The following is a 23,418-nucleotide window of genomic DNA, read 5'->3' as shown; positions in this document are numbered from 1 at the left end:
GGAAAACCAGCCAAAGCCCAATTTCATAATCTGCTCTGAATGCTCTAATTCCTCAGTCTCCTCTTCTGTATATTTGTTGATTTTGAGGTTGGAATACTTTAAAAACTTTCTTGGGGGGGAAAATCTCTTGGGAAGAAAAATACATACCTTGCTTTTCTCAGTCTAAGATTTTACTGTGGTGATTTCTCTACTATCCAATTATGTATGCCTTTTATCTTTCAGATTCTCTAATGAGAGTTCTCCTTTTCCCAGTGCTAATGTGGTTTCATTATTTTTAACTTAATATTATTTTTAATAATATGTTTTTGTCATTTAAATTCAAAATTAGAATGGAGGGTAGGAAAACATTTTGCTTAGTCTGCCAATTTTAACCAGAATTTAATCTGCAATAATCACTTATTTTTATTTTAGTTACAGACTGAATTATATTGAAATAAAGTCGTTAAATATACTTGAACAACAGAAACACATATTTTGTAATAATGCCATGTTTCCCCGAAAACAAGACCTAGCCAGACAATCAGCTCTAATGCATCTTTTGGAGCAAAAATTAATATAAGAGCCGGTCTTATATTATATTATATAAACCCAGTCTTATTTACATTATATTAGACCCGATCTTATATAAGACTGGGTATTATATTATATTGTATTATATTATATTGTATTATATTATACCCGGTATGATATGATATGATGATATGATATGATATGATATGATATAAGACCCGGTCTTACTTATAGTAAAATAAGACCGGGTCTTATGTTAATTTTTGCTCCAAAAGACGCATTAGAGCTGATTGTCCGGCTAGGTCTTATTTTCAGGGAAACAGGTTATGTAATTTTTAAAATATACATTAAGATGTGTTGAGAGAAAAAATATTTTCCCTCTTCCTGCTTGGTCCCAGTGTTACAGGGTCTGAAAATTAATTGACAATAAACAGATTAACAAGCAAAAAAGTCAGGTTATTTACACTTTCAAGCTCTCAAGAGTTGCTCAGTGATGAATAACTCACTGAATAGCAAGAAATAAAGGTTTGTATACCAAAATTAACAAAAATGGAGAGGGGCATTTAGGGTTTCAATGGGAAGGTATAAAAGGTTCTATTGGGCTTTTTGATGCTGATTGAAATGGGCAGTTTGTCTCCAAGACAGCTGAATTCACAGGGAACTTTCTCTGAGGGAGGTTAATGGCAGTATATTTAGGAAGCTCTGCTTTAGTCAGATCAAAGAAGTTCAGATAAGATTTCTTTTTGCATCTTCTGTAGCTTAAATATTTTCACTTTGCAGTGATCTTTATACCAGCTCCTGCAATCCAAGTGGGTCCTTACATTTCCCCATTTGAATCTTCCCTATAGGTTTCACAAAAAAAGAAGCTATATTGACTGGTATGGAGAGAGATTTAGATTAGAAATTGTGAGGTAAGAAATCTGCAAAGGGGAAAATGAGCATTGGTTAAATAAATAAATAAATAAAAATAAATAAGCTGAAAAGACAAATCTAAGGTGATTGCCCATAAACCAGTCTCCCAGTCCTGGGACTAGGTAAGATCAGTCAAGTTAAATGGGTGTCTTTCACTTAAGGAGGCAATGCTGCAAGAGATAACCTAGCACACATCAAAGTTAGGCTTCTATGTAATGCAAGCAGTCAAGCATCCAATTAGGGGCATTTATAGGGGAACAAAATGATAAGAAAAGAGCAACAGCTGGAACAGACTATAAGCCTAGTTTTTGAGTCCAGAGTACAGATAGTCAAGAAGATCCTAGATGGAAGGCTCAATGTGTGTTTAAATGATGGAATGAGAACAGCAGTGGCAATCTGGTGGATTTCCCAGTTGGTAGTTTGTGTTTTTGGTGATGGCATAGACATCAGTATCATAGTCATAGTAATTTTCAGGGACAAAGCGTGGAAGATGCAGATGTTTGGTGACCTCCCTGAGTGGCCCGGGCTATTATGGTAAGTCCTTTGAAGTTTCTGTCAAGTTGGCTAGCTTCGGCTTCCAGGGCTTTGGGAAAAGAGTAGCTACTATACAGCTTAGAGTCTCAGTAAAGATCTGGCTAGTTTTTAGTTCTTAGTGATACCAAGTCAGGAGAGTGGGAGAAAAATTGGAAGCATTAATTATTGACAAATCAATTTCTGGCAAATGTTAAAGATAGCAGGATCCAATTTACAAAGAGGTGAAAAATAACTCAAAGACAATGAAAAGGAGCAGAATCTGATAACCACATGGTGGGTTATAGTTTTCCATTAGAACATAAAATTTATCTCTATAGTAACTCCCATTTTGATCAAAGATAATCAAAGTAAGATAGTTTTTGTTTACAAGCTAAGTCTGATTAAATTTGGCCTGATTATTTTCATAAGTGCAGCACAAATAGTAATTGACTACATGTGCTTCTTTTTAAATTTGGTTTAGTGGAACTTTCTATATAGGGCCTCAGATTGGACATTTAGAAGCTAACCCAAGACAAGACCTCATCATTATATTTCACTTGCATTACCTCTAGATTTGGGCGAATTTCTCTCTTGTCAAAGAACCCCCAAATAACGTAAGATTCCTGAGCTTGCCAGGGAGTGACCTTCTTCACTTACCTGTAAGGCTCAGAACCCGTATACGCCAAGTATCAGGCCAGTTTTTCCAAAGAAGGCTTTGTAAACATTGGCTTATAAAGTCATCTTAGTTCCTTGAAACTTTCTAGTCACATCACATTCTTGTGGACAAAAAAGGGCCACATACTAAACCTGACAAGTTCAGGGGAGGCCCACATGGTAGGCCCTACAAACTCACAGACCGAAAGTAACCACATAGGATGGTCTGAACATAAAAATCCCTAACTAAAAGCAGGTCATGGTAGGTAGTCACATCCTTGGTCTGTATCTTCCTTGAAAAAGGTCTTTCTTTACCTTAAGTAAGCCTCATTTTATTTTCTTTTTTACATCTAAGATAACATACCCTTGGAATGTCAAAATACTCTTTGCCAGACCCCTTAGGGTACAACCTCCTACAAGAACAGGAGACTACAGAACCCCTCATTGTTATCTAGTTCCCTAAATGCCATCTCTATATGCTGTAATAGTTAACTATCCTATACCCAGCAACCTAAAAGAAGCATGTGTCTTTGTTTTACTTTTTATCCAATTCCGGAGATTTCCCCACTTTGCTTTCTCACCCCTAACTAATCTACAACCCATGGATTTCATGTAAACTTCCTTGCATCTTCTCCTTTGATTCAAATATGTAAAATAAGCTGTAAAACTACCATTCTTGGAAGCATTTATCAATCCAGAGATTTTGCTTCCTGTCAGTTGTCATCTGTTTGGCTCAAATAAATGCTTGTAAGATTTTTTTCTTAGGCTGGATGTTCTTTCAACATTCTGTGTATATCATTCTCAAATATGACATTCCAGTTAAATCCTTGATAACATGATCAATTTTCCTAAGTATGTTCTGTTATAAGAACAGATTCTCATTGAGTTTATGCAAATCACTATATTCCCATGTATGAATACTTAATAAGAATACTTAATGAATTCTAGAGGGAGAAAAGATAAATATTTTACTTCTGTGTGCAAAAGTATAATCTACATCTCTCTGATTTAGAGATAGCTTAAGAGAAAAGAGAAAAGGGGTGCCTTAAATCTGGAAAATAGAACATTAAAGAACAAGTAATGTTCCAAAAAAGAGTTCATAAAAATTTATAATTATTTATCACTTCATTTAATCTCATGTAATTAGTTGCTGTTCTTCATTTAGTAGTTTTATGAGCCTATCAGTTTCTCCACTAGAGTTCTAGAAATCCTTACTCAGCCCAGTGGTATAATTTCAAAGTTATTAACATTATTAGAGGCATATACCTCAGAATACCTGTCATTGTCCTTTCCATGGGTCTCTGAGGCAGTCCCTTTTGTTGAAGATGGAACATTCTGGCTTGTAGCTGACTGCAAAAAAGTTTCAGGAAAGCATCAGAGTAAAATAATAACTACCTGTGGATGACAAGAAACTTAAAATAACTGTGTTAAAGATTTGACCAGAATTAATTAAAATAATATAATTGACAAGGAAATTTGGTGTTTTTGTGATGTACAACATTTTAAATATGTAGAATTATGAATGATAACAATTATACCATTGTTTTCTACCATCAGATAAAGCAGCGTAAGGACATATTATGGACAGAAAGACATTAAAAAAATTACAGGAATTTTATATAATTCCTGAAATATTTATATTGATAACATTTACTCATACAAATATAACCTATAGAAGGTTAAGCCTCTCTTCTTATTTGACAATTTTTTTCATGACAGTCAACATATCAAATAAACTTAATTATTTTATAAATACCTCTTCTTTTACAAAGTGAAAGAACAAACTCTTTGAGATTTTAAAGTTCCCCAGGGAAACCTCAAAGTCAGCTCAAGATCAAAATTTGATTTAGGATATGATTTTGGGAACGCAAAATATCAAAAGTTGTCAAAAATTTCAAAAACTATGAAAACTTGATTTAATAGGATCACATGTCCTAAAACAATTCTTAGTTATCTGTTCAACCAGATATTGTCTCTCCCCTACCCTACCCCAACATTTTCCTTTTCTTTATTGCAGACCCTTTAAAACTTTCTATATCTATTCAGGTTTTTGTCCTGTACTTTCCTTTTTCTCCTTTTGGAACTAACTTTAAACAACCTCTAAATAACTACCTTATGACAAAATTATTCTTTTTATTGTTCCCTTAATAAAAATACATCCTATATTCCTTGAGTACTTTTTATAATGGTTAATTTTATTTGACAACTTGACTGGGACATGGGGTACCCTTATTAAACATTATTTCCGGATGTGTCTGTGGAGGTGTTTTTGGATGAGATTAGCATTTGAATTGGTGGATTGAATAAAGCAGATCTCCCTATGCAATGTTAAAGGACATCATCCAATCCATTGAGGACCTGAATAGAACAAAATGGCAGAGGAAGAATAAATTCACTCTGCCAGACTAATAAGCTGAGATAACAGTCTTCTCCTGCCCTCTACTGGGACTTACATCATTAGTTCTCCTGGTTCTCAGAACTACATCATGGCTTTCCTGGGTTTTCAACCTATACATGGTAGATTATGAGATTTCTCAGCCTTCGTAATTACATAAGCTGATTCCTATAATAAATTTATGAGGCATATATATTTATTTATTTTATATACTGTTTCTCTGGCGAGTCCTTACTAATATACTTTTCAGTTTTGTTTTGTTTTGTTTTCCCCCTTCACCATAATTGCTGTTTTATTTGCTTGCATTGATTATAATTTTTTGTCCAATAGTAACCTTCATTTTACAAACTATGAAACAAACAATTATGAATTACATATCATATGTCAGTATTTTGTAGATTAGCAAATTTCATGAATATATAAATTTCACAATTTCTAGAGACATGTACTTCTTTATAGTACAATTTTTCAATGCGATAGAAAGACCATTAACTGACCATTAAGTTCATTAACTGACCTAAATTTTCTTAGTTTCTCTGCAAGAAGTCTATATGTCTACATATATGATTAGCAACTAATGCTTTTTAACTTAGTTAGAAATAATCTAGATATTTATTAAATAGCTATTATTTAGAATAATTCCAAGGTTTCAAGTTACCAAAAAGATTTTGGAAACTACTTTTACACAGACATATTATCAAACAAATTATTGTTGAAATAAACTTTGTCAGAACCATGATTCAATTTTATTAAAATTAAATCTGTAAGTTTTATAATCTTAAGTATCTAGTAGATACAATATTAGCATATTTGTCTAGTAAGCCCCGGTAGAATAAAAATGCATGTCTGTATAACAGCTAATGCTGTCAGCTCTGAAGACATGCCAGTTTTATTAAACCAACTATATTAAACTACTCTTACTTACCAAGGGCTTATCCAAATCACATGAATTTGAAAATCATTTGAATTAGTTCCTACATTTCTGTGAGTTTTAGAACTATATAATTTATATAAGGGCTTATTTTTCTCTAAGCCAATTAGAAGAGAGCTCCTTTATTAATTTGGTAATTCCCTCCAAAGATAGGTAGATATCACCTATGCATAATGTAATATACCCGTATATACATACAGATAGACAAATGAAAGTAGAGATTTTAATGGCTTTCATTATAAAAGTTTAGTAATGAGTCAGTCATAAATGCAGTAATATAAAATTCACTCGTTTTTATATGAGTCAGTTCTCTTCTTTGCCCCAGTTTAAATTTTTATCTGAATTTCTGGCAGAGGGAAGAAGTTGTTACCTGTTCAATATGAATTCTAAAGCTTTCCATCAATATTTGTAGATACTTTATTTAACATTTTCTTGTGCCCTGACATGTAATATTATGGAGACTGTGGAATAAATTTTGTTTCCAGTTAGTCCATTTATTTTCTTTGAGGGTCACTGAGTCCCTTAAGAGCCCCTGAAGGGTATTGGGGTACCTACCCTAAAGTTTGAATAACTGGAGATTTGAGGGGCTAGAGTAGGAAAGGGAGGTCTTAGTGGAACCAGCTTGGGAGATTTACGTTTTCTCAAAGAAGCCATTGACCTTCTAAATCATCCTTAGAGGTACCTTCCAAACTAAGAAGCCTGGGATTCTAACCTAGGTTCAGAGAGTATACTCATTTTACATCTGACTCAAACCAATGTTTTTTATGGCTTACCCATGGACACAAAAGGTGTCCCCAAAGAGGGCACAAAAGATGCAGGCCCCACGCCTAAAAATAGCCAAAGAAGAAAAAAATGAACAACAACAACAACAAAAGCCTTAAAAAAAAATGGTAAGAATAAAAAACAAACAAAAGATTGAAAAAAAAAATAGCCAAGGAGAGAGAACGCAAGAATCCCCATAGCTACAGGCAGGAAGGAGACAAGATTTTCTTTTTTAGACTGAAATGAAATACCTGAGAGCTGGTAATGTTCAGTAAGATGCCAGACGCGAATGGGGTGTCCAGGCTGTCCATATTTCTGCCTGGCTGGCTGCAAATTCTCAGGCACACAACCTGACCTCCAATCACTGATGGGGATGAAAAAAAGGAGTCTATGGAAAGTAACTTCACAGGGTGATCTTAACTGGGCAGGTTACGGTGGGTAGTCATGCCCCAGGCATCTATAACTTTTTAGTAAAAGGTTTATCTTTGCCTTCAGCAAGTCATGTCCATTGTTTCTGTGCATCTAGCTTAACACAACTTTGAAATAAGCCATTACCACCCTCAAGAGAGCACATAATCTTGCTAACTGTTCTGTAATTCAATCCCTGCCTTGCTTTCCCCGGCTCCATGTACTCATTCTCTTCCTTAAATTCCTTCCTTAATATCAAATGCATAAGAGAAGGTGCAAAACTGTTATTCTTGGGAGCATTTGAGATCTTGCTTCCCAGCACATATTGTCAGTTTTGCTCCAGTAAACTGTTTAAAAAAATTCTCTCCAGGTTTGTATGTTTCTTACATCAACACAGATCTGACCATCTGCTCCCCCAGCCTACCCCAGGCAGTCAGAAAAACCAGAGCGAACTCTCTCTCTGGATCCAAAGCCAAGTTCTTAGGACACAAAACTGAGATGGAAGGAGAACCTCATCTACTTTTATCAGTGAGTCACAAATTCAGCAGCCTGTGATGTGGGCTAGAACCACAGGTTTATAAGGCCTATGATTCTCCTCCTTATGATAAGCAACAACACAAAAGACAGACAAACAGGATACCATGGCTATATATAACGAGTCACAGTATCCAGAGAACTAGTTCTAATCAAAACTTTCCTGCTGTAATTCTAAATTTTGAAAAACTTCCTTTTAGAAAATATAAGAAGCTCTTGCTGTCCTTGCTGAACCAGACCCCAAGCAGAGATCTAGGAGTCTGACTAGTAATAGTGTTTACCTTTGCTGGATTGGTCAGAGGTCCTAGGATCTAAGCTGCAGTCTCTGGTTCTATCAGGGAGTCCCAGCCCTCCTACCCTAGTCATGAAAACTTTGGGGAAGAAAAACTTTTTCCGTTTCTAACTTGGGTCCAGTGATGGGGACCTGCAAATTAGCTGACAAAAGACAGCTTAACAGGAGAAGAAACAAAGTTTATTCACATGGACATGTGGGAGTTGGTTAGTGACAAGTAACTCACTGAATGGCCAGAGATAAAAGTTTGTATACCAAACTTAACAAAAGGTGTGGCAGAGTTTAGGGCTTCAATGAGAAGCAAAGGTTCTATTGGGCCTTTTTGATGCTAATAGTAGTGGACAGTCTGTCTCCATGGCAACTGAATTCATAGGAAACTCCCTCAGAGGTGGGGTAATGGCAGCTGTATTTTCTGAAGGCTCTGCTTTCGTCAGATAAGAGAAGTCCAGATAAGATTTCTTTGTGCATCCTCTGTAGCACAATGTTTTCCCTTTATACTAATCTTTATACCAACTCTGGAGTTTCAGTAGGTCACAACAGTGACTTTATATAACATTTCAGAATGTTTTATTTAAATTTGGTTAAATTTAAACAACAAAAACAAAAGCATATAAATTCTGGGGTAGAGATGAGAATTGAAAACAAAAGTAATTGCTCAGGATATAACAGAAAATATAGTGAATTATTAGATATATATGAATACATTCTTGAAAAATTTCCTCCGATACTGTTTCTCAGTTTATCTGAAAATAAGAAATAATGATAAATATAAATGAATTGAATGCTAGCTAATTCTTATCAATAACAATACAAATGTAATATTGGTAAAATTTTTGACTGTGTGATTTAAAAGCAGGTTTGTTTTACAAGACAATTTACAAAATTTTAATAAAGCTTAATTCTTAAGAATAGAATGATGACCATGATGAGAGCTTGAGTTTGATTCTTTCTGCTCATATTCTGTTATGAATAATATACTTGGCAGAATATCTGGATATTCACTTTGTAGTTGTTTTTATTATTTTTACTACTGTTTTTTATAATATGAAATCTGTAATTTGAAAAATGATGAGAAAATAATTTCAAATAGGATGATTCATGCATTTTTTTGTGTTACACATTATTCTATAGATAAAAAGACAATTTCCTGATAATGAGACAGATTAGTAAGCATGTTGTTAGGTAAACCGGGAGGTCCCTGGTGGAATAAACAAAAGGCAGCCATATGCTGAAACTCCAGGTTCTGGAATGTCTCCTTCACTCCAGGACAAAGATGTGAGAACACACCTTGAGGTTAATAAATTATCTCATAAATCCCTTTTGGCTGGACAAAGGAGCAGATCTGATAGCTAGGAATGGGTTTGTTAATCCTTTCAGAATGGGCAAACAGGACAAACCTGATAGATGAATTCCATTAGAAGGTGCCAGCCCCCTTCCCCAAGCAGGCAAGGGAAAGTATAAAAGTAAGAACTTTTGTCTCAGTCACTGGGCAACCCAGTCGAGACCCGCCGCTCATTCTGCGAGCAGTGACTCTTTACTCTTTACTTTTAATAAACTATCCTCTTTTACAATTCTTTGCTTCTCCTTGGTCTGTGCTTGCATTCTTCAGTTTCACAAGACACGATCCCGGCATTCACTCACAAAGAAAATATACTACATCAATAATATATTGGAGCTTAATAATCTGATTCTTTCCTTTAATTATTTTAATTTACTGTTATTTTCCAAAAGTCTAAATCTTAAGAGGCAGGAAAGTGTCAAAGTATGTCCTCTTAAACATTATACAAGACAGGCCACCTTGGGTAATATAACAATACTCAAACCCATATGTATCAGCTGAGTTTTATTTCTAATACTGATAAAACAATCATAGTCTCTCCTTACAAAGACACAATTGGAACGGTATGCTTCTTGTTTTGTTTTTGTGTTAATGTTAAAATATGGAACACAATCTCCTTGTTAATGTATTACACTTCAACTTACACTTTCTTCTTAATTTTTTTTTCATACTTCTAAAATTGAAGGTTTACTGCATTAAAAAACAATGCTGACTGGCATTGAATCTCTTTAAGAGATAATAGTTGAAAGGAAAGGAGAAAGATGAGTGAGGAAGATGGAGTGATGCCAGGAAAAATAAAATCCTCATTTTACTCAGGAGCATGTGAAAGTGAACGTGGTGGATAAGCGTAAAGAGGAATTGCAAGTATATGACACTTAAGAGTAATCTGAAAGGAAACGTGACTTTCTTCTGTTTCTGTTCATTTTCATCCAGTGTTTCCTGTGTGGTTTACCTCATCTTGCATTTTTAAAGAGTATTTGGGACTTATCACTCTTTCATTCACTTTCCTCTGCCTTTAGAACTTACAGAGGTAGCATTTGTTGTCATTGACAGGCATTTTATTGTCTTTCTTATCAGATGCTTTTGATAATTTCTTTGTTAAATTCATAGTCTCTACATCTGTAGGTTCCTTTTGTTTCCTCTTTGCAATAAGTTACTGAACAATATCTCTTCCCTCACTTCTTTCCCTTTGTTTTCTTCCTCTTTGCACTGGTCTCTACTCATTCTGACATTTTGTGCAGTTCTGTGTCACAAGTACATCTGCCTTACATCTCTCTTTGTCACACTTCTTGGCTATTTTATTGCTGGGAAAAAAAATACCATCTCTCCTGATTGCTTATCCTGTTCTATCAAACCACTTTAGTAACTATTTGAAAATATTTTTGTAATGTCTGTTAGGGTAATATTAAAAGATAATTTTCAGATAAAGGTAAAATGGACTGTTGTGTCTGCTAACTCTCATGAGGTGGATTTCCTCATGTGCTATTTAATAGTTAGGTTTGAGCGGTATTTATGGGAGACCCATGTGCTAGTGGTTTTATGTCTATCTCCTGGGTCCCTTGGTTTCTAGTATTAAGTGCAATGTAGAGATTCTGCTGATTGTTTCGAGCTAAAGGCAAGCAAGCTCCTGTAGGCTCAAGAGAACCTTCTGCCTCCCCTTAACTACCTAGAATTTGAATGAGAGGCCTTGCTCATAAGGAGGTTAGAGATAATCTGTCTGTAGGGCAGGGCAAATTACTGGTTACTGAACATATGCTCTGCCTTCAATTACCTTCTGAAGCCTCAAGGTCATTATCACATCTCTAGCTCCGAATGCCTTAAATACCTCATTTTCCTTTTTTGTCTCTGAACCTCTTATGTACTTGGGGTCTCTGACTCTCTTATGTATGCAAATGTGCATGGAAAAAGAAGGGGTTCTATGGAAGGTAACCTCCCAGGGCGATCTGATTTTAAATTCCTAACAGGGCAGGTCATGGTGGGTAGTCACACCCCAGGCTTATAACTTCTTTAGTAAAAGGTTTATCTTTGCCTTAAGCAAGCCCTGTCCATTGTTTCTGTGCATCAAGGTTAAGAAACCTTTAAAATAAGCCCTAACCACCCTCAAAAAAGCACATAATCTTGTTAACTATTCTGTAATCCAATCATCAGCTTCCTTTTGCCCACCTCCAAGTTATTTTCCTTTCATTTCCTTAATTTTACATGTGTAAAAGAAGCTGTAAAACTGTTATTCCCTGGAGCATTTGAGATCTTGCTCCCTGGGATATGTTGTCAAATAAATTCTTAGAAAAATTTTCTACTGGTTTGAACATTTTTTACATTGACATTTCCTTGTGTAGTCAGCAGAATTCCCAAGAAGCCCACCAAGAGCACCCTTCAGACCTGGACCTGGTACTAGGTACAAGCAAGGGCCCACTCTGCTGCACTGGCTCCCTGCTCCACATCCGGTGAACTTGGGTGAGTTTCTCTCAGAATTCCAGCCCTCCTCGAAGTAGCAGGACATGACTTTATTTGAATTGTTTTTAGAAAATCCTCCGTGTAGATAAGGGTTTAGATAAAATAAGGAAAGGAAAACAAAAATGGGTTGCTGCTTTTAATTTCGCCTTTTTTATTTGATTGCTTACTGAGAGTCTGAATAAAGTCTTTGCAGGTTAAATGAGAAACTGAACTCTCTTTAGCTCTGAAATAGGACACTCGCTTCCCCAATCCAAATAACCAGTAGGTGACAATAATTGTGCAGATCCCCAAATCTGGAGTGATGGAGATGGGCACGAAGAAGCGGCCAGTGGGGTAGCTAAGTGATCCCAGAAAAATCAGCGGGAACCCTGGGGGAGACAGGCAGGGTCCCTCGGGATGGGTTCACCCTGAGAGAGGGGCCTGAGAGAAGGGCCTTTGCCTTGGAAACCATCAATGTTCTGGCGGCATTAGGTAAGCTCTCACTGGCCCTTGCCTGGGTATTCCTAGGTGACTAAAAATCTTTGTGGGGTTGCCTGAGGAAAAATATCCTCTAGGTCATAAAGGTCATATACACTGCATTTGGCTCATCCAGAAACATGCATGTAAAGACTGGTTTTCACTAGGAGTTTGTTCAGACTCTACAGATCTCAAAATTAATACGGGAAATCTGTGCCTCTGAGGCCAACAAGCCCCATGAGAGTCAGTCTCTTGTTAATTCTACGGTGGCTGAAATGAGGATCCTTTGATACTTCTAAATTAATTTAGAAAGGGATGGCTATAAAATTAGGGAGAATGAATGGAAAGAAAAATATTAGAGACTGTCTCAGAATCTAAAAAGGCCTTCTCCTCTAAGCTAATGAAACTATGTAAAATGATTTATTTAAAAAAAAAAGAGGGAGAGATAAAGTATTTAGATAAATGGATCAACCTATGAGGTCATTTAGGTGTCAACCCAATTTTTTGAGGTATTAAAAATGGCTGTCCTTTTTTTAAAAGGGGACAGGTCATTTGGAACTTGACTTGTCAAGGACAGATATAAATTGTAAATGCCTCCAGGGTAAAATTAGGATCCAAATGTCCTTTTATAAACTAGTGAGTTTTTCTCCTGGCTCCAATGATTCTGTTTGTGTCTGTCTATATTGTGTATGTTGTAAATATGAGAGAATTTTCTACCTCCACATGGTATTATTAAAATGAAAGGCAAGTGCTCATAAGGATTGAGTGTTCTAAAATTCTCAGAAATGTAGAAACTAACTCAAATGCTTTTCAAGTTCATGTGATCTAAGTTCAATCCTTAGTAAACAAAAGCTAGGTTAAGTTTGTTGATTAAACAGACATGTCTTATTTTGCCTAGGTTTTACCAAAATAAGTCTATGTTAATAATTTACTTTTATGTCTATGGAAAATATTTCTAGAGGTTTTAAAATGTCCAAGCTAAAAAATACTGTATTATTATTATTATTATTATTATTATTATTAATTTTATTGTTTTTGATACCTCTGGTCATTCACAGAATTCACAAGACTCAGAAAAGTAAGAAAGCAAGAAAAGATTTATTGAAAGTTGGGCAGCAAGGATGCCCGTGGCAGTGTCTAGAGAAGACAGCTGCTGTGTGTTTCTGTTTAGAAAAGAGAAAAGCACCAGCAGAGCAGTTGACGGGGGCAGAGTCTAATGTAGACAGGTGCCCCAAGGCAGAGGGGCATAATTCAGAAAGAAGCACTGACAGAGAAGTTGTCAGGACAAAGTCTAGAATAGATAGCTGAGGTGGGTTTCTGTTTAGCTGGGGTTTTATATTTTTCTATTTCTATGCAAGATGTAGGGTACTTGTCAGCTTGCAGGGGGCTGCTGTTATAATTGGCCTTCTCTGGGAACTCTCCCGTTCCCATCCATGATGGATGCAGGGTGCTTGTCAGCTTGCAGGGGGCTTCTTCCAGGAAACCGTTCTGTCCCCATCTATGATGAGTTAGCTTGCAGGGGGTTGTCGTTGCAGTTGGCCTTCCTTGGGAACTATTCAGTTCCCATCTAGATAGATGTAAGGTGCTTGTCAGCTTGCAGGTGCAGTTCTAGCCAGGGGATTCAGAGCCAAGCAGTTAATTTTTAAGCTGGGTCCTGCTAACTCACAAGCTCAGTCCTGTTAACTCTTTGCCTGTCTCATCCTGCTAGCTCACAAGCTCGCTCAGGTAAACTCTTTACCTTGTTGTGGAAAACGGCGAGGACTGAGAAACTCAAGCCACACGCAGAGATCAGGGAGAACACAGCTTTATCTCGCTGGCAGGCTCAGCGGGATCGTTCCCAAAGACTGAGCACTGGCTGGGGTTGTGCGTTTTGGTTACATAGCGTAGGGCTTCCGGGTTTGGGAGGGTTCCCGCCAAGGCTATTGCAGCGCTGAGGGATGGGTTAGAGCTGGCCGGGGTGCCGGGAGGTCCGTCCTTAACAGCGGTGATCACCAGATACTGCTCTGACGGGAAAGCCCCTGACGGCTGTGCCCGCAGGAAAACTGCTCTAATAAGATATCAGAGGAGGGAGGGGGACGGGAAAGCCCCTAAAGGCTGATATCACGGGTTGATATCACTCTAACATGCTGGGAAAGTTCCTAGAGACTATGGTCGCAGGAAAGTGCTCCAACAACCTATCTCATCAAATATCAATTGATTACTTCTTAGTTTTCATTAGACATTGTTGTTTTAAGGGTTAAAATACCGTGTTTCTCCGAAAATAAGAGGTAGCCAGACCATCACCTCTAATGCATCTTTTGCAGCAAAAATTAAAATAAGACCTGGTCGTATTTTAATGTAATATAAGACTGGGTCTTATACAATATAATATAATGTAAGGATGGGTATAATATAATATAATAATACCAGGTCTTATATTAATTTTTGCTCCAAAAGATGCATTAGAGCTGATGGTCCGGCTGGGTCTTATTTTTGAGGGAACATGGTCTTAATATATGTAGGAATAATTTTGCGCTGTTTCAGAGGGCCCTGGAATACCTCCAAAGATTTGAAATTGTATCAGAAGCATTGTAAAATAAGTGATGAAAACTTGTAGGGTACACTGTATGGGTAAAAAAATGGTTGTAAATTAAACAAATAGTCGGAGCTATGGGAAACCCAAGACAGCTGCCTGGTTCTTCCCTGCTCCCTGGCTTTCCATTTTTCAGTTTTTGCATTCCTTCGTGCATCACAGTGTATTTCAGCTGAACTTAAATTAAGGACCTTATGAGCTGTCATTATTGAAAGGTGACATCTTACACTATTGCCAAGGTATTGTCAAGAAAATGCCAAGTTGGTAATGCATTCTTTCACAGCAAGCTCCCAGGAGACAAAGACTTCAAAAGTCATTAACTGCCACTTGCAGATTTTGTTTATTAGAAAGGACACCAAATAAAAAACACTTCCCAACCTTGCTGGAAAGGACCTTACCAGGCACCTAACTGCAAATGAGTATCTATTCCTGCCTAGAAAATCAAAAACTCCTTGAGGACAAGAAGCTACCAACACCAGAGATAGACAACTATCCCAAGACATCGGCAAGGACTGCATACCTGTGGATTGATACTGAACTCAGAATCCATTTTTGTTTGATTGTCTTTACCTGTTTGCTAATGATATTAGTCATAATAATAGCTATACTTGCTCTTTGGGTTTTTCTATATAGTCCAACTGTTCATGATTACTGACCATATATAACTGTTAATACTCTTTTCATTGGCTTATATATTATACCAGATGCCAAATACAGAAATAAGACAGAATTCAAAACTTGGATCATGGTAATTCATAGAATATAAATTATCCAGAGTGTTTTTTGTTTTGTTTTGTTTTGTTTTACTTTGTTTTTATTTCCTGCAATGAATGCCATAAAACCTGACTGCCTTCTGTTTACCTGCCCTTCCCTTTTGGGCAAAATTTGGCCTCAACTCAGATCCTATGGTTACAGTATTGTCCCATCCTCAATGGTCAACAAGAGGATGTTGATACTGAGACTTTCTACGAATTAGCCTTTCTACCACTGTGAGACCATACTATACATCCAAAAGGTTAGTCATCAGTGCATCCTTTGGATTGATCTATGGCTATAAAGAACAACTGTGTACAAATAAAAAGGGGTTCTATGGAAAGTAATCTCACAGGGTGATCTGATCATACATTTTTAACTGGGTAGGTCATGGTGGGAATTCACGCTCCAGGCATATAACCTTTTAGTAGAACGTTTATCTTTGCCTTAAGCAAGCCTTGTCCATTGTTTTTGTGTATCTAGGTTTACACACCTTTGAAATAAGCCATAACTACCCTCAGGAAAGCACAGAATCTTGGTAACTATCCTGTAACCCAATCCCTGCCTTCCTTTTTCCTACCTCCATGTAATCTTCCTTAGATCCCGCCTTGATTTCAAATGCATAAAAGAAGCTACAAAACTGTTATTCTCATTTTCAGGAGCATTTGAGATCTTTCTCCCTGGCATATGTCATCAGTTTGGCTCAAATAAAGTCTTATAAAAATTCTCTAAAGGTTTGTTCCCATACATATGTATGTAATTATATTTTTTCATGTTCTCTTACTAATCTGTCTCATGTCTATTTGATTATTAGACAAGCTGAAAGAAACTTGAGGGTAGAGGAAAATTTCTTCCCATAGCAGAAAATCCTGAAAAAGTAGTCAAGTTGTCACTAATGTTTTAGATTAGCTTTTAAAATATTTCATATACATATTACTTATTTTTCAGGGAATCACTATGATTAATATGTTGGGATTCATTTTTATGTGTTTTTAGATAACTTTTAAGTCCTCTTCTTCACAACTACAACTGATTTATGATTAAAGTATTTCATTTACCAAAATATTTACCTTAAATTCTTTATATATTCCAATTCCCTTTTTAAAAATCATATAACCACTTTTAATCTCACAACTATTTTTTTCAAAAATCAATCTTCCTATTTTTAAAATAGAATAATATATGTTCAAATATTAACTACCTTAAATAATGCCATTTTATTAATTTTTGTAGACATAGAAATGATATAAGAAAAATGTTTTTCAAAATTAAAAAAAGGAGAAAACAAAATATTATCATAGATTTTAAAATGTTAGAGCTGGAAAATTCTGCCTTAAAATTTTCTGTTATTCTATTTCAAGTCCATGTATAAAACACTTCCACCATTATTAAACTTTTTAAAGAGGTTCTATTCATTGCATACTTCTTGTTTCTAAATTTGATATCTTGAATACAGCTAAAAGTTATTTAATGAGATTTGGATCGCTAAACAAAAGTTGTTCATGAAAATCCAACTTATTTATATTTACATTACTTTTAATCATAAAATATATAATATACAGAGGGTGCCAAAAAAACTATACACATTTTAAGAAAGGAAAAAAAAACTACTAAAATTGTAATACTCAATATATATTGATAACAAAAGATGAGTACAAGTCATGTTTGACTTCTGCAATTACAAGAGGTGCTCAAAGTGGTTACCATCAGCATCCAGACACTTCTGATTATGGCGAAGTACTGCTTGACCAACGTTGACCAAGTGTCCACTTGTATATAGTTTTTGGCACCCCCTAGTGTGTTTGTGTGTGTGTGTGTATGTGTGTATGTGTGTGTGTGTGTGTGTGTGTATACACATATTTATTTATATTTATATTCAAATTTATACTGAAAAAGTTTAGACTTGTAAGCTGAACTAAATAATTTAACCCTAAGATTTGGAAAATATTTAAAGCTTCCCACAAAATTAGTTATGATACTGTGAGGGAAGAAGAGAATTTCCTGTACCTTCAAGGTTCTTTTGGATGGTCTAATAGTCAAATAGACACGGGACAGATTAGCGAGAGAAAATAACCAAGTTTGATATGTTCATATGTATGGGAACCCCTCATGCATGAGAGAGTGGGAGATCCCACATATAGGAAAGACTCAGAGGCAGAAAGGGCAATTGAGTTATATAAAACATTATGATCTAGGGATGAAGTAATGCACCTTGATGGCTTCAAAGAGTCATTGCAGGCTGATAAGAGAAGATATTTAGTAAATAAAAGTTTGCCCAGCTATATGGGTGGGTCAAAAAAAATTGTGCCTGACAATGTCTTATTCTCAGCAAGGACGATTATTCAAGTTTTTCTAGGTAGTTAAAGGGAGGGGTAGAAGTTTCTCTTCAGCCCAAGCTAAAATCGCCCTTAGCTCAAAACAATCCACATACCACAGAAGCACATCTTGGAGTGACTTATTTGGAATTCCCACAACATCATCATCTACACTTAAGCATTATAAAACATATCAGCTGAATGTTTAACTGAATTCCGTTTTGTAATTCTCATATAAACCAAATTAGTACTTCTCTGTAGTAGAACAGTGCATGGCATAAAGTATACACAAAAATGTTTATCAAATAAGAAAGCACATGAACAACTGGAACTATGATATATATATATATATATATATATATATATATATATATATATATATCTCATAGTTCCAGTTGAGAATGCATTTGTTCATGTGCATATATATATATATATATATATATATGCTTATATATTTGTTCATGTTCGGATATATATATATCTATATCTATATATAGATATAGATATATATAGATATATAGATAGATATAGCTATATATCTATATATATATCCTGGAAAGGGAAAAAAAAATAAATACTGATTTTTAAATGCTAGTTTCCCTCTGAGTTTTCTTTTTTAGGATGATAATACATTCCATATTATGTGGGACAGTCCTGCTTTATACTTGTGTTTTACTGCAATTACTAATATCTCCTTTCACACTCTAAAATGTCCTGGGGTGGGCAAGTAAATTATATGATTATCCTACTTATATTCAAGTGTATGTGAGAGAAAATAGAGAAATGTCCAGCTTGCTTCACTATGTTCATTTCTTTCCTGGACCCTGAAATAAATGGATTTACTATACGGATATGACCAGTTGCTACCTCAAAATATTACTATGGTTACAAAAATCTAATGCCCAAATGTTCATATAATTAACTTATTTAAGTCAAAGCATAGGATGCCTATCTCTGGTTGACTTACATGATCAGGTAAACTTGTTTATCTTCCAAGAGGACACTAGTGAAATGGAAAAGGCAATAGGTAAGATTTAAAGCACAGCATTCAAATTATATAGGGGATGCGCGCTTATTTACGAGCCATTGCCAGTAGGGCTTCTTATTTTCATCAGTAATGAAATAATGTGTAAGAAAGTGATTTGTAACATAAAAGTGCGTAAAACAGAAAGGACGTAACAATAGTAGTCATTAACAACTGTTTACTAAATATGTCCAGCTTTCCAGCTTCTGGACATAGAGTAGAATTGTCCTTTGTTGCCCCTTGGAAGCTAAACAAATAGCTGAAGCAGAAACTTTAAAGGCCAGTCCATGATTTTTCACCACCTTCCCTTTCCATGAAAGCTTAAATCAAGATTAAACTTTTGTGTGACCTGGGCTGCGAAATATCTGAGGGGAACACTTGCTGTTCTGTTATGTAGCATGAGTGAGAAATCAATTTTTATGTTAAACCGCTGATATTTTAATGTTACCATAATATAACATAGCCTAACCCCAATTATGTCAATTACTAAAATAATCTTACATAGTACTCATCAGCTTTCTGTGAAAAACAATTGCACTGTTTGATGTATACTGTTTCCCAGTCCCTCTCAGCAACTTGAACCTTACTCTTCTGAAGTCAGATGGTCATCAGTACGTTTGTTTGTTTGTTTTGTTTCAGTTTTGACTACATGGTCTGCAATCCTTTTATGTGGAAAAAAGTCATGGAATTTTAGAGCTAGAAGAGATTTTAGAGATTATGTAGTTCAACTCCACCGTTTAGATAGGTCATATGTAAAAGCATCACCTAAATAGTTTCTGGCAGTTACTCATGTGAATTGAGCCAAGGTACTTAATCTTTCTGACTTGATTTTCCTTAACTGCAAAAATGCTGATAATTACACCTTCCTGTCAGATTTGTGTAAAAGATAGAGTGAGTACATTTAAGTGAACTAATCAGATATGTGGTCACAGGGCATCTATGTGCCCCTTGATTCCTTACAATTTTCATCAGGTTACACAGGTAAAGAATTGCAGAGCTAGGACTTAAAAGGAACATTTATAAAGAGCTTTACGATATTTTTATATCCATTAGCCATTTCCTACAAACTTCACAACCAACTTGTTATTCAGGCAAAACAAATACTATTATTATATCTATTTTACAATAGTCAGGTGAGACCCAGAAAGGCTATGATTTATCCAAGATCATCTTGTTAGTGTATAGCAGAGTTAGCGCTCAAACCAATGGCCTCTGACTTGAACATCACACTCTTCTCTTTTCCATCACCTTAAAGCATAAATTTGGGACTGTGGACTTACTAGCCAGAGCTTTTCCACTATAAGTAACCTTTGTGAAAGTGGGTATTTCTGATTTTCTCAATACAACAATTATAGTTAATATAATATTGCATAATAATGAATATGTTTTAGAATACATTGATTGGAGAAAAAAAAATCAAAATAAACTTCCATGGAATAAAACATGTGTATCTTTTTTCAAGTTTCTGGGAGGTAGCCTCTAAATCCTTGGAATTTTCTTAATGATAGGAGTGTCTTTGTTATTCACAGGGAGCCCTGATGATAAATTTATGCTAAGGAGATGACTGAAGGGTGACTCCTAGGTCATTTGTGCTAATGAAGTAACTCAGGATAAGGGTGGGCCAAGCCAGAAAGACCAATCACTTAATTATAAAGTTGGGAATTTTGAGCCATGTGGTATCAGTCCAATCTCTGAGTAGGAGAGAGTGGCTGGAGATGGAGTTTAATCTTTTAGCCAAAAATTGTATCAATCATACCTGTATAAGGAAACTCCAATAAAAACTCGGAACTAAAGCTCAGGTGAGCTTCCCTGGTTGGCAATCTGTATATTGTCACACATGAATGTTCCAGGAAGGTGACATCCTGACACCATGGGGAGAGGACAATGGAAACTACCTACTTGGGATTCTCTTAGGCATTTCTCTATGCATCTCTTTTTTTAGCTCGTTCTGATTTGTATCCTTTTGCTACAATAAACCTGTAATCATAAGTATAGCACTTTCCCGAGTTCTTTAAGTCATTCTATTGAGTTATTGAACCTGAGGAAGTAGTGGAAACTCCTGAATTTATTATAGTCAGCTAGTGAGAAGGGTGAGTGGCTTGGTGGCCCCTTAACTTGCAGGTGGTATCTGAATGAGAATACTCTTTTGGAGGAGTACTATGTCCCTAATCTGTGAAATATGGCCCAACTCTGGGTTGTTGTTGCCAGAAGTTATCTCATAATCATACTTCAAACTCACAAATATATATGTCTATATAATGTAGAAAGTACCATTTTTCTTATCCTTTTGACTCACAGGTAAACATAAATAACATCTGGTGTTACCTTATTTTTTTTTAAGTTTTCAATTATTTTTACTTTAATCACGGATATTTTCAAATCTTACAATTTTTGTCTTCATTTTTTTTTCAAAAATTGTGTAGGACTAATTTGTTATTCCCAATGTTCTTTAGTTATTTTACTTATTTTATGAGAACATAGTTTTCAAAACCTATGACATTATCTGAAGGAAATATGACAGAAAGTTAATATTTTTCTCTGGGACATGGACATGTGTTTCATTATATTGTCTCCATCTTTCCGCATGTGTGAATTATTTTCTTAAGTGCATCTATGTTTCAGTAATAATTTTGCTTTTTTCCCTGGCAAAGCTGAATAAATAAGTCATTACAATAATTGAACATACAAAATCAGAGCATCACAGAAATTTGCAAATGCTACAATTCAGGGCTTTCTCTCTGTTTGTGGAGAGCTGCGATTGCATAGTTGTCTTTTTCAATCTCCTGGACAATGCAAACACATTTTCTACCAGAAACACATTCTCTCAGTAATTTGCTCTGCAGAATTGGTATCTTACTGGATGTAATGTTATATTGCCTGCATTGTTACTGATTAGCAATCTCACCATGTATTCTGCCCGGTCATTACCTGCCAACTCCATAATGAAAAAAAGGCTGCCATTCACAGGTTCTCAGTTGGTGAAATACTTTATTTTTGTATAACTTCATAATGCTGAAATTTGTTTTTTATGAATTCGTTAATGTCTCCCTGCTTTGCACCAATAACCTTAATGAAATTTGAATAGATACAATCTTAAATTCATGACTAATAAAACTATTCATCTTGAGAGTACGTCAGTATTAGTATTTAATTTTCCTCTTGATAATAAAACATACGTATATAAATATTACTTTTTAGTTACTATTTAAACATCAACTTGACGACACTCAATGTGCTAAGTAGTCTTCATATTTTCATTTTCCTATTTCTTTCTCAAAATCTCTACCAAGGAAACAGGATCTGTATATATCTTGCACTGGGATATAAACCTCACCAGAGAAAGTGTTGTCTGCTTCTTTTATCACATATCTAAAGAGCCTAGAATAATACTGGGGACATAGCGGACACTCAATAAATATTAGTTAAATGAATGAATGGTTTTTACTATTGTGTGAATTAAAATTACAATTTAACTTATCAACATCACACAACCTATAAACCTAAAATGATAATTTCAATGAGTATTTTAGTTATGTCACAATATTAGTTGGACAACACTTATACAACAATCATGTATTCACTGACTGAGAACTCTGTCTGGCAATATTTTTCTTATTCTGGAGTTTGCAGAAAGCATGGTAAGATTTATGACCAATGAGAAATAGTGAAAGGATTATACTGCAGTATCCTGCCAGATGATAATTCCAAAGAGATATTTGTGTATTTTGCTCCATGGTGTATCAAATGCCCCTAGAAGAAGCACTAGTACATATGAGTAGTTGGCACTCAGATCAATTAATATTTTTGAATAGTGAATTTTATTTTCTGTGTATCTGCAAAGATTAACAGAATTATGGTACTTCAAAGTGAAAGCCACAATTTAAATGCATTTTCCATTATACCATGTTTTGTAACACTTTTCAGTACTCTCTTCTATATTTTATTTGATCCCAAAAGTAATTCCGAAGATGCATAAAGCAAGTGTGATTATCTTTTAATAAATGTGCATGCTAAATTGTCTAAGAGCAAGTGAATTTTCTGAGAATATAGAATTAACTGAAGAATCATTGATAAATTAGTTTTAATAAAACAGCTTTTTAAGGCAGGGCTTTTTAAGAATTTACTGTTGTATGAGAAATTTTCATTATTTTAAATAATCATCTGAGAGCTATTATACAAACATCGTTATCTCATTTCATGAAAATAATGTATTAAAAAATAGTATACCATATAAAATACCCAATTCTTTGTGGTAAACAGATAAAAAAGTAGAAACTTTATGGCTTCATGAATTTGCCTTTCTCTACTGTTAAAACTACTTGAGAACAGGTCCTATCTATTGCTTACTTAGTTCTCTGAATCAAGGAGAGTCTAAGGCTAGTACTAATTATTAGTAGACTCTTATTTAAAAATGATAGCAATGCTCTATCTAATCCTCAGTAAATTTTAGTTCTTTTAGGCCAAAACTAAAAATTATGACCCAATTTATTATTTATTAGTCAAAGCATGTTACCGAGAATCCTTGCTCTTGTAAATTGGGGGTATGTTGAAAATAATGGTCCATTGTTAATAATGCTTGGAGAGTGTCTTTCTA

General features: G+C 35.2%; 1 long non-coding RNA gene across 1 annotated transcript in view; it reads left to right on the top strand.

Annotated features, from left to right (window-relative positions):
• Positions 1–11,690, top strand: part of LOC117032003 (uncharacterized) — a 47,661-nt gene extending 35,971 nt beyond the window's left edge. The window contains exon 3 of the long non-coding RNA XR_004424669.1: positions 11,587–11,690. This is a non-coding gene — a long non-coding RNA (uncharacterized LOC117032003). The remainder of the gene's footprint in view (positions 1–11,586) is intronic.
• The last annotated feature ends 11,728 nt before the right edge of the window (positions 11,691–23,418 follow it).

The sequence above is a fragment of the Rhinolophus ferrumequinum genome, chromosome 2, assembly GCF_004115265.2.
Source record: "Rhinolophus ferrumequinum isolate MPI-CBG mRhiFer1 chromosome 2, mRhiFer1_v1.p, whole genome shotgun sequence".
NCBI lineage: Eukaryota > Metazoa > Chordata > Mammalia > Chiroptera > Rhinolophidae > Rhinolophus > Rhinolophus ferrumequinum.
The sequence above is the reverse complement of the archived record's forward strand: the minus strand, read 5'-3'. Positions and strand labels throughout refer to the sequence as shown.